The sequence below is a fragment of the Zerene cesonia genome, chromosome 15 (assembly GCF_012273895.1).
Source record: "Zerene cesonia ecotype Mississippi chromosome 15, Zerene_cesonia_1.1, whole genome shotgun sequence".
NCBI classification, from domain to species: Eukaryota; Metazoa; Arthropoda; class Insecta; order Lepidoptera; family Pieridae; genus Zerene; species Zerene cesonia.
In genome coordinates, this window is record NC_052116.1 from 2,094,221 (window position 1) to 2,114,473 (window position 20,253).

The following is a 20,253-nucleotide window of genomic DNA, read 5'->3' on the forward strand; positions in this document are numbered from 1 at the left end:
AATATAAAAACTTTCCAAGTCAAATAATTACGTAGCTTTAAGCTAATAGCGAGAAACTTTCGAACAAGATGTTAAGACAATGAACGCTCAGAAAGTATAAAATCATCGTTTTAAAGCTGTATTTAGACAAAAGCAGTGAGCGTCTAGATAATGTCGTGTTTGTCACAACTAATTAATATTGTCAATGATTTAGTAATTATGGAAAATTTCGATTTGCAAGCTCTCACAGTACAATTAATATTTGACCGTAATGATACATACAACTTTTAATAAAACGCATAATAATATGAGATACCTATAAACATTAAAATATGGACGCATCAGTCCCTAAGTGTGTCCCGAGCTACTTACAACATGATTGTCGTTCGGGCTTGATTCTCCTGCGTCTCGCCCCTTGGACTCGCGTGATTGACAACTATATAGATTATTGACTAAGATGGCAAATAACGTATTACTACTAGTATACAATTATGTTATCTGTGGTATTACTTTTGTCGCAGAAGTCACATTGTTAAGGCGTGTGTATAAAGGCTTAAGAAACACACTGTGTGCAAAGGGGAAGTGGGTCATTCGAAAGTTCTCCGGGGAGTTAGTTCCTTTTACCAATAAAGTTCAAAGCTGAGTTCATACTATGGTTTTAAACATTCATGTGCCTTTGAGCCTTGCCGGAAATGATCAAAGGACTTTGTAACTAAGTCTAGATGTGTTTGTCGATGTTTAAATTATAGACATTTTATATTACATAATATGTTACCTTTGAATTATATCCCATATGAAGGGTTGTATTGGTACTTACTACTAAATATATATCAACTAATAGTACTGGGTGTAATTTTAACAGATTTTAGACACAGATTCAAGTCCCGAGGATCACAGGTGAATTTTCGAATTTTCGAATGTATTTTTCGTGCTTCCTCAAAAATAAGGAAATATTTTCTCCAAGTGAATTACTCCATCTACAATATCAAGAGTACTTTACCTACAAGAGGTATTACGAAATTCCAGCAAGTCCAGTCTGAGCTAGCTTCTAGAAATTTTCAGTCACACCAGATTCGTGATCTTGATTTGTAAGTCAAGAAGTTGAATCTCGAAGCTCGCTCCTTTATGGATGATAGATAGTGTCATCCTCACATAAGTAAGCATCATCTTTATCAAAATGGAATATTCTTTGAGTCAATTTTGTATCTCTAAAGGATATACACCAAGTTTGACCCGTTCCTCTTAACACAAAACACATATTAGTATACTATACGTATTCCTAATTTAATATTTTCCTGTGTTTGATTACGATAGTATTATAATTGTATATTCTAGAGTCTACATCTCCACATGACCAAAGTGTAAAATATTCAAAACTGTTCGTGTTATTAAATACACATTTATTTCCTTTAAGGCAGGAAAAGGATACGGAATAAATCAAAACATGTACCGCTTAAAATTACAAACGCAAACAGAATCGTATTTCTCAATGAGTTAGCTCATCAACCTTTTCTTTGATACCAATTTAACATGTTCGTAACATATTATATCTTTAGAGCTACGTTCGCTTCTGAAATTCATTCACAGACTTTTAAAGTCTAAATACGGTTTGAGAGTTTAACATTTAACATCTTGTTGCGATGTTCATTGACGTTTTGTGATATAATATGAAAAAGGTGAATTTCCGTATGATAAAATTTTAGATTCATAGTTACGTAACCAGGTTACCAGATGCTTTTCAGCGCGCAAAGCATGAAATTAGTTTTCCGGGCTGGAGAGGTTATTATAAAAGTTAACTGCAGTTTGCAGTTTTTGAGCCTCGGTAACCGGTTTGTTTCTTATGTTCTTAGGTGAAAGAATTTAATGAGTTGTTTTGCATCAACTTTCAGTTTTATCTTGTAAATACAGTTAAATCTGCTTTAACTTTTTACTCTTTGAAATAGTCTTTATTTCTAAAATTAAACACGCTTACTTTATGCAGGAGGTTAAGAATAATTACCATATTCTCGCTCTAAAGGCGTTTAAACTTCCATGAATATAACATGTATAAACCAGTTAGGTACAGAATCAACACGAGATCTGAGAAATTTCATATAACAAGTCCCTACATATTATTAAAATTTCCGTCTGACGCGGGCAACATTTTAAAACCTTTTTATTTAACGAGTCATTACATAACAAATGGGAGGGAGGCAGGTTATATTTGTTTGGAAAAATGATGCGGTGAAAACATATGAAAATCCAGCGAGGATCGTTTGTCTTATTTTCATAACGAGTTGAAACGCGAGTCGGGGCCAACGACCTCATTATCCTGAGGGTCTGACTCGCCACGTGTGGAAATTGTTTCTAGACGGGCTATTTAAGCCTCCCCATTTGTAAACATTTGTCTCGATTTGGGGTATTTGTCAAAAGTGAGTTATAGGTTTGTATGGGTCAGCGTTAAAAGGTTTATTCTGTGGCTATAGTTGGTTCGGAATAGAATTGTGATCCCTTATAAATAAAACATACATTTATTTTATTTGTAAATTTGTCATCCCAGTTTATTTTTAATTTATTTAAATTAACAGAGAAGAGCAAGGTTCTTTAAAATAACAACAAATTTATATAGAATCTAGAGAAAAACAAAATGCCGGTTTTAACAATGATCAGTTCTTACAGTATTTTCTGCAATTCAAAAACAATCTTATTAATATGTTATTAATCACAATTGTATGATTTATAAATTAGTTGAAAGCTAACGTGATAATTTAAGACATCTATGTAGGTACTTCATTTATATTGGCATATCAAATAATAAAAAATAAATAAACTACAAAACATTTTTTATAACACAAAGGCTGAAAGCTACAATGGAAATATATATTCATAGTATCTATTAAATCAAACATCCCCTTGTCAAGTGGAAACTTTTTTAATAATAACATTTCTTATTCCACGGAATAGTCCCTACATCACAGCTGAAGGTTGAGACGTCGAGCGACGCTTATCGACGTGTTATATCTTTTCGGAGACAGAATGGGGTCGTTTCAACTCATGACCATTAAAGGTTATTTATTTTGCCCTCTATGGCATGTGATGTGATATAATTATGATAGAAATAATGAGTACGTGTTTATTACAAAAAAAATCGTTGAAAGGTAGTTGATGAAAGAGTTTTTTATGAGTATATTTTATTTTATTTACCGAGCAATTTCTTAAATTTTTATAATTAGTAAAAAGAAAGATGTATTATTTATAATGTTTATTCTTAAATCAGCCAAGTAGACGTCGAAGGCTGTGTATCGGTCGGAGTTACAAAAACTTAAATTCTTGAATTAGTACCACAAGATTAAAGTAAAATAGGTAACCATAATTGTACTTTGCTTAAATGCAGAAGTCAAAAGTCGTAGATAACAAAATACAAAAAATAAATAAAAATTGTAGTTAAACCAATATACGTCGCTTTGCCGCGATACAGATTACACACGCTCGATAGCGGTTTCGAAATTCAAAAAAGAACAAATTAACACATGCACCACAGATAACGAAACTTGCAAACTGTGCACATAACTATTAATGGCGCCAGATAGCGTTGCACGTAAAAGTAAATTGTGCGGAACTAGTTCTTAAAACTATAAAAGTTTATGGATACATTTTGCGGAGATGTAGACAATGGTGTACAATGTTACAATTTTGCTTCTAGTAGTCTTGTATCAGCAATTTCATGTTTATTTACATAGTTTGTCCACATTTACGACCATAACGAAAAATAAATGTGTAATTGGTTAGGGTTGAGATCTCGGTAGTCAAATAAAATGGGCTATTAACATTGTTATACATCTGACATTTTACTATTAACAATGATATATTATAAGAAACAAGAATTCATGAAAAGCGCCAATATTTATGGGTAAATTCACAGGTTATTTGTTTTTTACCTAGAAGCATTTAGTATCAATATTGGTAACCAAAGAACTATCATTGCATTGGCATTATTTAATAGCTATTTTTTTTATGTCACAGTCGGCAATGGATCTGGTGGGACGCCTTATGGTAAGCGCTACCACCACCCATGAACATTTAGAGAGGCATAAGTTCTATAGCAGACCTTACGCCTCTACATATCGATTGCCGACTTTTTGGGAAGGGATTAAGAAAGTATTGGCGAGAGGAATAAATGAAAGGACTGGGAAGGAAAGCCATGTATGTGGGCCAATGCTATTTCACGCCAGTCTTCTATGGGTGTGGTACTTCCCCGGTGCGAGCTGGCCCAATTCGTGCCGAAGCGTGCTCGGCTACCACATAATAAAAACTTGCTAAATGCAAGCTTGTATAATTAGTTTTTTCTTTCTATGAAATACATTCAAACATTTTTTGAGTGTACATTCGGGCCACGGTTTTGGCTGGGGAATACGGCTCCGCTATCGAATATGCTCGATCGGCAAAAGCAATAACCTATTTTGTTGCTACTATAATATTATTTTCTGTTTCCCTTAGGACAACGGCGTCGTGTATTCTTGGAGTGAATATTTTTCTGAACTATAGTTCAACAATTTAGCCAACAATGTATTAATTTACTAGCCGCTCGTTCCGGCTCCGTACGGGTTTTCTACTTTAAATCATTTCTTTGTAATGGATAAACTCAATAACTACGGGACCGATTTTAAAATTTCTTTTACCATTACAAAGCTGCAACTTCACTGTCTGAGTGTCATCCTACTTCCTACTAATATTATAAATGCGAAAGTTTGTGAGGATCGATTTATGTATATGTGTATGTTCATTACTCTTTAACGCAAAAGCTACTGAACCGATTGCAATGAAATTTGGTACGTAGATAATTGGACAACTGGAATAGCACATAGGTAACTTTTTATCACGATAATCCTACTCCAGAATTCAATCCCCGTTCAAATTTCAACGTCTGCGTCGTATACACTTACGTCCAATCGTTATTATCAGCTACAATCATAAAAAGTTCAAAAACTTAAAATTGACAACATTAAACCTGGCACGTGGAAGCCATTAGCTCTCGTAAATTACATGAAATCATTTGGCACGGTTTCAAACCGGAGCAAGTTTAATTAAACTACCATTAACCAAATCCCCACTAAGATTGGATAGTGTTCACGCATGAACTATCTCTAACATATTAGCGTAGTTAGATTGTATAGGCGACGTCAACATACCGCATGTAATGTGAATCCGTCATTAATAACTAACAGTTTTAGTTATATATGTTAGTCTGTTACAATTTTGTATTTTATTCTTGGGATAGATAGACTATTGAGTGACAAGATAGAGAATATTTATGTGACGAATTGAATACAATCATATAATCCTAAGAATATAGTGCAAGGAGTAATATTTGTTGCTCATTTGAGCAAAAACTTGTAGCGGAAACCTTATACTCAAATCCCTTACGGCCTGTTTAATATCTTTCGTACATTAAAGTAAAGAAAATCTGCTTTATTGGAAAACAACGTAATACAATGAAAAAGCGTTCTATAAATGCGCAGCAACATGGCTAGTTGGCTGAAATTTCGAAGCTCAGAGACGAGGCGGATATTGGAAATTTTGGAGGGGCATCCAATACTGTCACTTGACGAGCATTGCTACGTGATAGCTGCTCACTATTTGAGTGCACAATAAAGGCAAAACAATACTCGTGTGTTGAAAAAGCTCTTTTAAAGCTAACGTGCCTTACCTTTGTTTTATAGAGCACTAGCTTACCGCCCGAGGTTTCGTCCGCGTTCTCAGAGGAAAAGTAAAGAATACCATATAGTACCCGTTCCTGAACGATTTACGATTTTCAGGATAAAAACCATTCTATGTCCTATCGAATATCAAACTGTTTTTTACCAATTTTCATCGGAAGCGGTTCAGTGGTTTAGGTGTGAAGAAAAGGCAATAAGACAAACAAACAGAATTACTTTTATACTCATAATATTAGTAGAGATTTTATTGCAATTTAAGTTAAAAACGGCCTTTTTAAATGTTTGAATTCTTAATATATATAATGATAAAATTTTATGTAACAAAGATCGTACTCAAACATCAATAGTATAAATAAAATTAAGTATTTTCAATTATGATGCAGAAAGCTCTTTTTTAAACAGATTACAAATACGCTCTTATACGAACAAAGACTACATCTAAACATCTTATACTGCTTCACTTTACCGGGGAAAATGGTTTTTATTCAAATTACAAACAAACTGTAATAAAAACAAGGTTCTTCGTCTTTCAAAAGACTTGTATTGTTTTAAGTTCAACGAAGCAAGCTAGGTTAAAACGTGGAGTCACAAAGAATAAAAATTTGAATGTGCCTAGTACAAACTCGCTAGGACAGCGGTGACAGTATTTGCTTTTAATTAAATTTCACCCCCAGGGAGGCGTGGGGAGGCTTAACAGCGTAATTAATAGACCTCTGTGTTTCGCTAAATTGTCACGTGTGTGGTGTCTGATTATATTTGTTGCGATAAGTAAATTCGGAGTTATGAAGAATAACAGTAGACGTGGAAATACATTTTTACGAGTTACTGTAGTACTGTAAAAAAGGCGATAATAATTTCATTGTGTACCAATAGTTTAAGGTATTGCCACAGATAAATACGTCTTATTGGAAAGATTTGCGATATTCGTTTTTTGTAGTACCCAAATGTAAATAAAATATAGATTATTTATATTCTTCTATTTATACTCTTTATAAAAAAATAACGCAGATTGCAACGACAGTTCTAAATTTAAAAACAAATTGTTTTCTACATGAAACCAATCATATACTCATAAAGAAAATGTAATATTTAAATGCAGCGTATCCGGCGTTATCGATGAAATGTAGCTATATCGATAGGATCGGCTAATGAAACGCGTTGTTTGAAGAAGATTATTTCGAGTTATCGAATATGCAATATTTTGAATTCAAAATGTTATGAATTTAAAAAACATTATGATTATTATTATTATATTTAGATAAACGATATCTGAGATGATCTGAACTCTATAAGTTTTAGTTAATAGTATAATATTTATTTATTTAACGTATTTATTCAAAAAACAGTGGTGGCACAGTAGTGAGGACCACGGTCTTCAAAATCGATAAGTCGGGGTTCGAGACCGGGCGAGCGTGCAGGAAATAAATTGATTTTTCAAATTATCTGCCCATGTAGATAACATCACCACTGCTTAAAACGGTGAAGGAAAACATCGTTAGGAAACCAAGAATTAAAAGTTCGACGACATGTGTTACTGCCTACCCGCCTACCTTGGCGTGGTGGAGCATGGCCTAAACCCTCATAGGAGGCCTGTGTCCCAACAGTGGGAACATATATAGGCTGATGATGATGAATGTATTTAGTCAATAGATACTTTAAAAAAGAGTTTGTCTCTTGAACTTTGACTTCGTGACCAATCACAATACTTCTGTAATGCGTGTTCTAAATAAATATCTATAGTCAATATCAATTCTCGAGACTCAAACTATCTTTGTACCTTCCATCCAAATCGTTTCAGTGGTTAAGGCGAGAAGAAATAAAGACAGAGGTACTTCCGCATACACGTATATAATGCTTATCGTCCACGCAGTGAAGATAAACTCTAAGCAGTTGCCTATATGTTATTCCAGTTGTCCAGCTGTCTGCGTACCAAATTTCATTGCAATCGGCTCAGAATTTTTGCGTGAAAGAGCAACAAACACCCACACATCCATACAAACTTTTGCATTTATAATATTATATACTATGACTACGACTATGAGTAGGATAGGATATCATAGGATGTAAGGGTTAATGAGGATGTTATTCATAAAACTTCTGTCCGATTCATTGACCAGCTGCAATCTCAACAAAAACAATAATTACCGCACTCAACTCCAAGCAAAGTCGTCAAGGAATAATGAACACTGGGCTTGAACAGTACTCGATTGCTCTTAGCTCTGTTGGCGAAACAACATCCGTCCCATTGAAAGCTTCAAGCGAGCTTGGAGAGTCGATGGCTTTTGCTTTTAATGGGGTTCGAGAACGAACGATGATCAATGGTGATTTCTGAACCTAATTTCGACTGGGAGAAGTCGGATCAAAAATATAAGACATATATAAGGCACACTGGATGTTCGTTCCTGCTTCGCCCGTGGTATATAGCCTATGTCACTCAGTGAATTTGCAGCTTTCTAATGGAGAAATAATATTGCAGCGGCAAAAGTAACACCTTTAAAGATGTCAACTGTTTTACTATCATGTTTCATGAGATACAGTCTGGTTATAGAAGGACGGACGTACAGAAAAACCGGACAGATAGAGAAGTCTTACCCGTTTCACTAAACCTTAAGTTTTTTAAAATATTTCTTTGTATAAATATCTACAAAAACTGTATGCAAATCAATAATCTTTACTGTTAAAATCTGCCTAAAATTGGACTGAAGGTAGCTATTTATACGAAAAAACATTCAATTATACAATACCTACAAATTATTTAAATAGCAAAGAAAATATTCAAACAAAGAACGCGGCAAAACCAATTTTATTTAAATGTTGCCACACGTTTCGATAAAATGCGAAACAATAGCGTTAATCTAAAACAAAATTGTTGAAATTTGTTGCGAGGCCTGCGAATATTGCCCAGTGGCATATTTGGCACGGCGTGGGTTCGATGAACTTCGATACATATTCATATGCTTTGTATGCCAGTAATCGATACTCGGCTAGGTTATGCTGATGTGTTATAGACGAAGTAGCCTATACTAATTAGCTTTTTATTTAAACGCCAATAAAGATACGTGTTGAGGATAGAGATGATTGTTACGTGATATCTCGATTCTTAGTTTGGCGAAATTATTTTATCATTAATTTTCTTATACTTTTTCTTTACGTCCATGTGTTTTTTTCGGTCCATCTATACTAATAATATAACGCTAAAGAGTTTGCTTGTTTGTTTGTTTCAGCTCAGGAACTACTAATTCTCTCACCGTTGGATATATACGTATTACCTGTGTACAAGGCTTGCATATACCACGGTAAAGTCCAGTCAGATAGCTTATTTCCTTTTTTTAGATACAAAAGATTGAGCAACGTAAATAGCGTTGTAAAATCGTAATCGAAAATGCTGTTATAAAACTTAATCGTAAAAATGAAGAATAAACAACAACTGATATAAATATATCAAAACATTGCAAGTTTTGATATCTTTATGCTGAGTTCGATAGATATATGTAGATATAGTTATGTCTACATATACTTCCGTTCTCATTGTGCTTAACAAACGCGTCACTTTGATCCCATTCTATTGGAGTAACGCCAATCTCATTTGTATTATACAGAATTTCAATAATCCATGTAATACTCTTCCATTTACACGAAAATATGGTTTCAATATACTGAGACTGTTAACGTAAACATAATTTTACATTTAACTTCACATCATCGTTGACCTCGTCGAGAGTTTTGCTTAAATAACGTTTTATTGAGATCTGTTCTTGTTTATTTTAAATCGTATTGTGTTGATGTTTCAGTTATTAAAATAGGTTTACGTAGCTTTTAAAATTATGAATAAGCTGTATTTTATAATTAATTTGTTTATCCGATATTTAATGTTGAATAAATGGAGCGATTCATGTTTAAAGTCAACAGATTTCACTAAAAAATGTTACCCGCTTGATAGTGTTAGGCTTTGTTAGTGTGCGTGACATTCATATTTCATTGAAAGGCTGTGAGTGTGCGTGTCCCGTTCCCTAAGGAGTGGTCTCAAATGTACTATAGTAAAACTAAAAGTGCTGCACCGCCAAGTGTCTTGTTATCAGTTTAACGAGCCATTGTAAACGAGAATTATAAACATTCCAGTAAAGCGGTACACAGCGCCATTGTCGCAGGATTGTACTACTTATTCTCGAATGTTCTATAAACGTCTGAACGCGATTCGATACTCCTAATTACCTGGATTAGTATCATATTGTTTCAATTTGAGCGCCCTTTATGGCTTTGCTACGCGAGTTTTACGTAGCTCAAGAAGCGCTACACTTGTAGCTCTGCTACGACGTTCAATGCTTTGTAGCTACTTTATCGTCGTAAGACTTAATTTAAAATATATCGAACATTTAATTAAAAAACCAAAATAACCAGTATGGATGATACTGAACATATGGTCAGTAATGTGTTGAATTATAATTTTAACACAAGTCATTCAAGAATGCTTTGTTGTTGATACTTAAATTATTTTCATACGATAATTCTTAAGTCATTTAATTCTATAGTTTATTCAATACTCACACGTATGTCGATTACGAAGTGAAGTCACGCGTAACTCGATCCACACCAAGTGGTAGTGGTAAAGCTAACATGTTCGCCGTCCATGAGAAAGAAGGCAAACAGATTAAACCCTAACACGCCAACCAACTTGTCTCGCTGACTGATGGTGTTTACGACTGTACTTCTGTCTGCTTTTGAACACGTCTGTACACTTATTTGCTACAGTAAATTGCTTGGTACGCTTGTGCTTTTATTGTATTGACTCGTAGAACGGAGTTATGTAGTTGCTTTGTCGGATTGAATATAAATTTTATTCAAAACGTCATCAGAATACTGATGAGATATGAAGGATTTAATTTGTGTTTTGTTCTAGTACTATTTTTACTCCTATGTAAATAACCTTAATTCTTACATGTACTCTCATATTAATAAAAAGTGTTTTAATCTTCAAATTTAGAAAATGAAATAACTATGATATTTATAATAATTTTAACACAATACAATACACAAGTTTCCACATACTAACTCAATGTATTCATTATCTATATCTCTCTATCTACAATTTATTCATTATTAACGTCAATTTAAATTTCGAATGTTCATATTTTCTATTTGTAAAAATGTCAAATTTCTTTTAAGAAAATATCCAGCTACCAAAATTTCCATTGTTTTACATAAATACGACCGACGCTGTTCCCATTAAATTTACAGCCGAAACTTTCAGTTATACATAATGTACGTTTAACTTACCGCGTGAGAATAATTTTCGGTAGAAGCTCAGAATTCGGCGAAATAGATAAACTCCCAAACAATGGGCTAAATTAACAATACTGAAGTTATTCTAGAAATCCACACCCCAAGCCGAATATTAAACGAGAGATGTAATTATACTCATTTAAGTTATTGTCGAAAATGCCTTCAGAAATGTTTGAATGATGATAATCAATTTTGAAACATTTCTTTTTACATTAACTTCAATGAAAGGGTTTTAGTGGATTATGTATTTCAAAACTTTATTGTTATTTAACTCACATAAAGTTTTAAAGGAATGAATTTTAAATTGGTATCCTACAACAGCTGAGAGTATTTAATGTGGTAAATAATACATACTGATAGTAATGTAAAAAGTGGAGATTTTTTTATTATTTTGACATGCAAATAAATAGATATTCATAGCTGGCATAAATTAAATAGAAACATACATAGGAGTATTAAAAAACCTTCATAAACTATAGATTTTATAATTGTAAAAGAGAAGTCATTAAAATTACCATTGATGTCTAAAATTACAGTATTGATAAGTACGTAAGTACTGTATTTTCTTTATTTCTATCTATTTATTTTATAATTTATATATGAGTTTAAATTAATGAAAATCGTTCAGGAGAGAGCCGGACTTGCGACACAACGGGTTCCGTTCCAATAAGCGTAAGAGCAATTACAAAAAATATTGAACACTCATCCAATTATATCTCATAATTATATATACTTATGTGTTTGTTGTGGCGGTAACAGATATAAATAATCTCCGAAAATTTCAGCAGTAGGGAATAGGGTTTCATTTGGGTTATGGCTTTGACCATATTATTTATTTATTTTATTTTTTAGACGCCTTGACTAAATAAAAATATCAAGTATTTAATATCGCACGAATTTGTACAGATATTATTTATCATATCGTAAAAGAAATCGGGTGTTCTTCTCATTTCAATGGACATTTAAATCTATCCATAAGGTACTTAAATATCAATGTAGAGAGATTGTGTTTAAAATGTCGTCCATATTTTGCCAGCGTTATTCGGCATTCAGTTAATATGCCGGTCACAAAGACCACTCGACCCATTGTTATGGTGAATTATATTGTGAATACCTGAACTGTGCATTATTCACCTCTTCCTTTCAGTAATATTATGGAGTAGCATCAGTACGGTTTAGTTGTTTATTTATTATGCAGTTACTAGGTATTACAGTTAGTTCATGTGAATTTAGCTTCTTATATTTGTATATGTATAATTTAAATATAATTCCCAAAAACGAAGGAGGTTCTTAATTGTACAGTATCTTTATTTATTTTTGCTATAAGTAGAGTAGGTTTTCAACCGACTGGTTGTCTTTTGTCTGTTGTCCCGTTTTAGAAACTAAGGTGGTAACTCCCCTTTGGTGTTTTATATAGAAAATAATTAAATTTTTAGTAGTAACTTCTAGTACCATTACAGTAATACAATGAAATTAAAAGTGAGATTAAAATTATGCCTATCCCTCGTAACACGCGTAATAAAAGTGTCCATAAAATTAAAAATTCAATTTCTTCTTGCTTCTAGAGAATTTTATTACTTCCAGTAAAAACGTAGCAATAAAACGGTTCGAGAGAAATTTTCAAACAATTTTTACTATTCTTTTACATAAGTGCTCTTTGGGCTAATGCGATGCAATATCAAAGAAAGTTATATTTTCATATAAGTTAAAATAGAAGTTGTCTTATACATTATTCTGTAGTTAAGTTTGTTTTTAGAATAAGTAAAATAATGTGATTAAATTATTAGGATATATTTCATTTATTTTTAATGTTTAGAAGTATTCTTCTCTTAATGAAAAAACATTTTATTCTAGATATTAGCGGATTTCTTATTTTCATTATTTAGGGATGTATTATTGTAAAATGGTTAACTGGGCGTTAAAAGTGGTAGCTTCCCCAGTAAGAGCTAACCCAATTCGGAAGCGTGCTCGGCTTTCTACTAATAAATGCGAAAGTTTGTAAGGATGTGTGTTTGTGTTTGTTAATCTTTCACGCAAAAACTGCTGAACCGATTGCAATGAAAATTGGTACGTAGATAGCTGGAAAACTGGAATAACAGCAGTATAAGCAACTTTTTTATCCCGATATTCCTACGGGACACGGGTTTGATATCATTTGACACGGCATATACAAAATCGACATGTTTTTCTCTGATTTCAAATCGAATATGAAGTTGTAATGCACAAATCTTAATCGTATGAAAACCGTTGCGGTTACTGGATAATTAAGAAAAATACTGAAAACTGTAGAATAGGTTTAAAATAAGTTTTTATAGCAGCCCCATTTAGCATGGCAAACATAAAAGGGCTAAAAAATTGCGTGTCCACCATAATTCAATTATGTGGACGGGATAGCGTTTTCGCCGTTTCTTTTGTTGAAATGCTGAAAAATGTAAAGTCTAGTTTTATTTTTTCATCTGAGTTCAACCATAATTTAACTTACGCGATTGTTATTTTTCGTATAAAGATGTTTTTTGGGTATATTTTTTAAAGAACTGAAAAATTTATACAGATTAAAAACTTTGACAATCAAAATTTTCCGGGGTTCCTACAAATCTATTTAATACTTTCCTTTAGGATCTAAATTTGTAGGAATTCGTTGCATTTCTGCTATATTTAGCAGTAATCAACGAAAATATTTTGCGATTTTATTTTAATTAGTAATATTACTATTTCATATAAAGAGATGCTTTTCCCGATTAACTGTCATTCGCTTTCAATTCCATTTGAATCGGGAAACTTGGAGAAATGTGACAAATCTTTTCATAAATGAATTTTCTTTGAATGTTGAGCATTATTAGTTGAACTGGAAACTGCGAAAAAGCGATAAACGGAGAAGCAAATATGAAAATAGCGTAGGAACGTATTCACTGAAATAAATACAACATGTTTTTTACCTCTTTGCTGACTTTAAAAAGTTAAGAAATTAATGTTAAGCTTTTCAGAAATCAATATCATATGCAACAGTCACAGAGAACTGTATCCAGTGTACAGTAGATATAAAAAAACTAAAACAAAAAGTAATAATAATCATAATAGTTTCTTATTTATTACAAATAATTTTTTAAAATACATAAAGTTGTCTTACTTGATAAAAGAAATATAGCACTGTATAAAAGGAATACAAAAACAAAAGTTAATAATTAAGTTTTACTTGACTTTAAATAAATAAAGAAAACATTTAAATATTTAATCCGTTCAAACATTTAAATTGTCTAAACAATGTAGTCCTTAACTACAATTCAGTGCTTCATTATAAAAATTACCGCCGTTAAATCATTAAACGATTCATTAAATAATCGAGCATTTCCGGCAACAACAATAGAAGGCTTTCAATTACAAAGGTTTTAGTTTTTAATTTGGTGGTGACGTCGAGAGGCAAATGGGCGAGGTATTGCAGGACCTCTTTACTGGAGGGCTCTCTCCTCCCGCACTCGCATCAACGAGGGCTACTCGTATATAATGATGTTTTGTTGATTCTCAGTTTTTTACACTGAACAACCATCCTTCAAGTCTGCTTAAATGTATTTGAAATATAGCAAAAGAATAAGACTTCAAACCTTCCTGATAAGTTATGTCAAGCGTATTTCTATAAACTTTTTTAAAATCGTGTCCAAAGGTGGTTGATAACCATTTCTCGGAGATACCATCAGCATTGGTGAAAGTAGCCCAAAATCTACTTAAAGGTTTAATAAAGCAAAAGACCCAGCACAAGAATCTGATGTAAAAATAAGAATCCAGAATACAGAAGGGAAATAATACGTTCTTTACATGGAAAACGTATGTCGATTACTATTGACCGGTTTCTTTTGTAAATTTACTAACCTAGATACAATATTCTTAGATTTTTTAATATATTTGAAATCAATTATTATTAACTATTGAATAACCTTTAAAAATATTAAACAAGGAATAGGAGGCTAAATGAAACTCAGACGAAAACATACATCTTAGGAGTATTTTTAGGATAGCAAATAATAGCTATAAAATTTATCAACAGAATTATATTGCTCTCAGTCTACATAACTGAAAAATTCTTCCACTATTCTGTCTGATCAAGCCACTATTCACTATACAACATGTAACACTGTTTATTACAACGCTGGCAACAATAATCTCGCAAAACAAAAGGTTTAATTCCAACAAGTAGGGCAAACGACTGTTATATTATAGCAACCCTAGTTCAAAATGGCGGCTGGTCGCGCGTAATGAGCGGTAACTTTCAGGTCGACCGTAGCACCGCTTGATGACGATTACCTGTGGTTTACTCATTTTCTTTTGTTTTTATTTGCTGAGAAAATTTGTATTTCGAAATATTTCATGGCTACAAAGTATGCTGTTAACTTTTCGTTTGTATAAAAAAGAGGTCTTGGTGGTATTGTATCCTTCTACTATTTCAATAAGAATCTAAGTAATGTAGTGAGTGTATTATCATTGTATTTCATTCTTTAAAAAAAGCTGTTTTACAAACAAACAAGCATAAAGCAAAAAAAGTATTTAACGTATTAAATATTTTCACTTTTTGTCCTGATAAAATTTCATTTAAGATGTATTTTGATTTACAGGATAATTACTGTTTTAATTTACATGAAATGTTTTTTAAGAATAAAATTACCTCAATTTAATTATATAATAATGTTGCAATTGCTAATAAACAATTGATTTATAAACATAAAACACAGTGAACTATGCTAAAGAGCATTTAAAACAGATCAAGCTTAACGTGCGGCCGAGTAAAAACCAATGAATAAATTAAAAAGGTTAAATAAACTTTTAACAACATTTATTGTAAACTTGCATTCACATTTCATTAATTTCAATCAGTTCATGCAATTATTTAGATTGCAAGGTAGGACATAGATTATATTAAATAGTTTCTGTGTAAGGATATTAAAGCCTTTTAAGTGTTTGTGCTGGTACATAAAGTAAAAATCTAAATATCAGCGAAGATTTGAATACTTTTTTTTATACTTTTCTACCAAATATTATCAAAATTATAAAAATACCGTATCGATTGAGAAAACGCGTGTTTGAATGAATTGCTTTGTTAATTGTTCTTTGTTTCACAGTACGTTATACGAGTTGTATGAGACAGACGGAAGTGTAAACTACAGAATATGACTTTATAGAGAAACGGACAATTTGAAATTAAACTCTAATACAATTAATATATAAACATTCATACTTTCTAGAGAATTTTGTTCACGTTATGTCGATTGCTTATGCTACCAAATGGTATTTGTTCAGAGCTTTTAACAACATGTGAGCTAATAGCCCCGATGGAGCGGTTCTACTGTAGCATCACTAATTCAGTTTGACTAATACGTTTGACACACGGCTCCGTAATGACTCAACGTGTTACGTGTCGCCTGAAAACGATAGCAATCATTTTTCAATTTGTGTAAATAAACATATTATAAGACTGCGAATGCTACTGTGTTTCGTTCGGTGAGTGAGAGAACTGGAGTCCCACATCCTTTCCTCATCATTCCATTAATCCGTCGTCAATCCTTTACTTATTTCCTAACTCATAACAGCCGGCATGGCATTTGAAATGGTCCAAACTCTTCTTTTTCACGGGCGATGATAATCGTTTACCATTAGGCGAACTTCAGCTTACTTGCCCGCTCTAATATAACAAAAATGATTATCAATTTCTAATAGTAGTAATCTCAGAGTCATATATTTAGAACAAGGACTACACAAAACCACTCCTAAATAGCAATTTTTAAGTGAGGGAAAGGCATAAATCATATGGCTTTCATAACACCCCAGATTTTAACGGGATAGAACATAAAAATAGCATTATTTCCCAGGGCCGATAAGATTTTTATGCTTTAAGTTATGATCCTAGCGAAATAAATAACATCCATGGCATTTACTTGAATTTACTGGGAAGTGATATTACTTCAGTTCCATCTTATCCATACTGAATACCAGCAATGCATTTATGCAACAATGTTTTATTTTGAAGAATCGTTTACGCTGAGTATGATAGTGAAGACTGTTTTGCTTATATTGCTTTATATTCTCCAAATTTCCTACACATTGGATTCTCAGTATGAGAAAAATCTTACACTGACTACTAGTAAGAACCGCAGACGTTATCAGAAGGAGATTAAAATTTTGAGAAGGGTAGGTATATCTATTTGTTAGTTATAAGTAATATTTAAAATAGCGTGTCATTTACACATTCGCTTATACTTCATTCCATATTTTTTATCGAATCTCGGATTTTAGACCGTAATTTTGGATGAATCATTCAAAAATCTATAAATGAAAATATAATTTACATCCAGATGCCTTAATTGAATAACTTGTACACTCGTTAAGGAGGAAAGCAAATAATTGGGAAGTCTGAAGTTATAATGGAATCGCGCTTAATGAAGCAATCCTGAAACGTTTTTCATTCTCCAGAAAACCGACTGTTAAACAGAAATCAATTGTGTTTAATGGCTTATGGATAATTAAATTGTATAGGGATTTCTCTTGGATTCCCGTTCTTATTGTGAGAGCAGTGTTATATGGCGTTATATATTTTATTTATGAGAATAAGCCACATTTGCTTGTTAACGGAAACGTCAAAATGTAGTAAAATAAAAATTGTGACCAAAAATTTAGACGTATTGTAATTAGGTGAAAAACAGAAAAATATTATAAATAGAAAATTATTCAAATAGATATAATAGGCAAGCTGTTTCCGTTATTTTATGTTATTGCAAAACAAGAATGGAGACAGTACACGAGACGTAAATTTTTGGTATTTAATCTTTATATTTTTCTGATAATAGGCTGTATTAATTTTAAAGCTTTTCCATTACTTTAGAAAGACAAGGTTTTCATCGATTAACTCTACCATTGTTAGAGTTATTACCTGATTACGGCACGGTAACAGAAATATCGTTTTTTTTTTTACATCAATATGGTTCTGTAATTATATAATGAAATAAAATAAATAAATAGCAAAAATTCAGATTTTAATTTGCTATAGGAAAAGTATTTATAATAATATTTGAAAGAAAAATACCAATACATAAATATCCTATTCGCTATACAAAAGGATGCAAGTGTACCCCCGGGACACGCAGAATCGATCCGTATATAAATAGCTCTGCCTCTCGCTAAGGATTGTTATCTTTCATCATTCAATGTTTCAAAGGAAACTCGATACTGCTATACATATAATATTATAATGAAGAATACTAGAAAAAAATATATTTAGTGGCAAATTAAGGGATGTTTATTAACTAACTTAATTATTTTATGGCAACAAACGGGTTGCAAATTTTATAAATATGTTAGTATTAATGTATGGGGATTTTATATTTGACTATATTTGTACTTTCAGGCAACAGTAAATTTCTAGGTATTTCAATATTAATCGTGCCTAAAATGATACTAACAAAACACGTTAAAACTATAATAAAATATTTACAAACAATGGATGACACGTTACGGTGTGCAAATAATTAATTCCTGCGTCACGTACCTGATATATAATTTGTGCTGAACGACCTAACTTGTCGCGTACATAATTCGATGAACACTAACACACAACTAAACAATATATTATATTGTATTTGAGGTATACGTGTGGGTGCTGCCGCGGCGCGCAGAGCACTGACCACTGAGTTCCCCGCGTCGCCCTTGCAAAGAATACAGCCTGGAACTAACAGGTGTGCTAAATCTGAATTCATCATTTTTTATATTGATAGAATATATAATTTTATGACAATTGGAATTGAGTACCTATTCGATTTTTGTAGCTTTTCCTAGACTCTACATTGATTTGGTCTGCTCGTTAACTATGGCCTATGAGCTCCAATATTTCAATATTTTTGGAATTTTAATATTTTTGAAAACTGTATAGGGCTGTTGGTTTATTATTTTCGTTTAAAAACGCTTATTTAAGGTGTTGCTTAAAATGCTGTGATTTCTGTAATTTGTTACAGGGAGTGAATGATACATGTGAAAGTTTGTTTGTTTGTTTGGATGTTTGTCCGTAAATCATGCTGAAACTACTGAACGGATTTTGAGGAAATTTGGTACACAGACAGGGTATGAACTGACTTGGGTGGTAGGATACTTTTTATCCCGATTTAATGCTCTCTTGGGATAAAACAGGAATTTTGTTATCCGGGCGGAGCCGGGACGAGCGTCTAGTTATTTATAACTATGCATATTAATATATACCGAATATGCTTACGTTACCTACTAGCTCATGTGGCTCGATCTGGCTATGAACTAGACTTATTAAAATTTACAATTGTTAGTATCCTCATCAACAAGGAAACAAGCGCTTGACTTATAAGTTAATATAACTAACACGACTTTTTATATATGATATAGAGAGCGTCTGTCGACTGTCGATTCTGTGATTATAGGGGTGGGCTGGATTCGATACTGCGCGCTTCATCCGGAAACCGCTCGCCCTTTTCAGACCTTTGTTTTGCCTAACGTCGACAATTTTGATCATTTCATGATTAGAACCGATTCTCGGTTTCATTATGAGGCTATGCATGAATTAGACTCGCTTTTTAATAGCGTAGATTAAAAACATTTGGACAGATAAAAAAATTGTTATGTCCCAGTCCCCTGATAAACTTGTGAGAACTGCGAACATTAAGTCAGGCAATACTGAATGTTGTACTTAAAGAAATGTATATGGAAAATAGGAAAAGATTACTTACTAATTAAAGAAAGTATCGATTTATACTATTAATTACCCATGCCAAAAATATTCGCAGTTTGAAAATGGTATAACATGGTCATATTCAAAATTGACTGAAAACCGTTACATTATTTTGAATACTTTTTTATGTCGTAGCAGGTCACCTGATGGTAAACGCTACGACCACTTGCTTTACTCTTCAGGCCTTACGCCTGTAAATTAACATTAAGGGTGTAAGTGATAGAATAATTATATTAAACACCATCAACAATATTGACAATTTAAACTACTGAAAGTATATTACATCCGGAATAAGCATATGAGCTACTATTCTATTCAAATAAAATAATAGGAGAAACATCTGATTATATTTAGAAGACGTAGGTATAGTTCGGGAGTTTGTTAATGACAAATAATATAAAAAATATCTTGAATGATATAGATCGAACGTAAAAAGATATCAGAATGAAGAAAATACAATTATCTAAATTAAAGTCGTATAAATAAATGGTAGAGATTCAAAGGAATCTATTTCTAAATTTAATCTCATTTGAAAGAATTCTTCTTTATAAAGAGGTAGACACGATT

General features: G+C 32.4%; 1 protein-coding gene across 2 annotated transcripts in view; it reads right to left on the reverse strand.

Annotated features, from left to right (window-relative positions):
* Positions 1 to 18,611, reverse strand: part of LOC119832624 (thrombospondin type-1 domain-containing protein 7A-like) — a 61,144-nt gene extending 42,533 nt beyond the window's left edge. The window contains exon 1 of one of the 2 annotated variants that reach the window (XM_038356311.1): positions 18,484 to 18,611. The gene's annotated coding sequence lies outside the window, so the exon portion shown is untranslated. The remainder of the gene's footprint in view (positions 1 to 18,483) is intronic. The other variant, XM_038356312.1, reaches the window with a different exon arrangement.
* Positions 18,612 to 20,253: the final 1,642 nt, after the last annotated feature.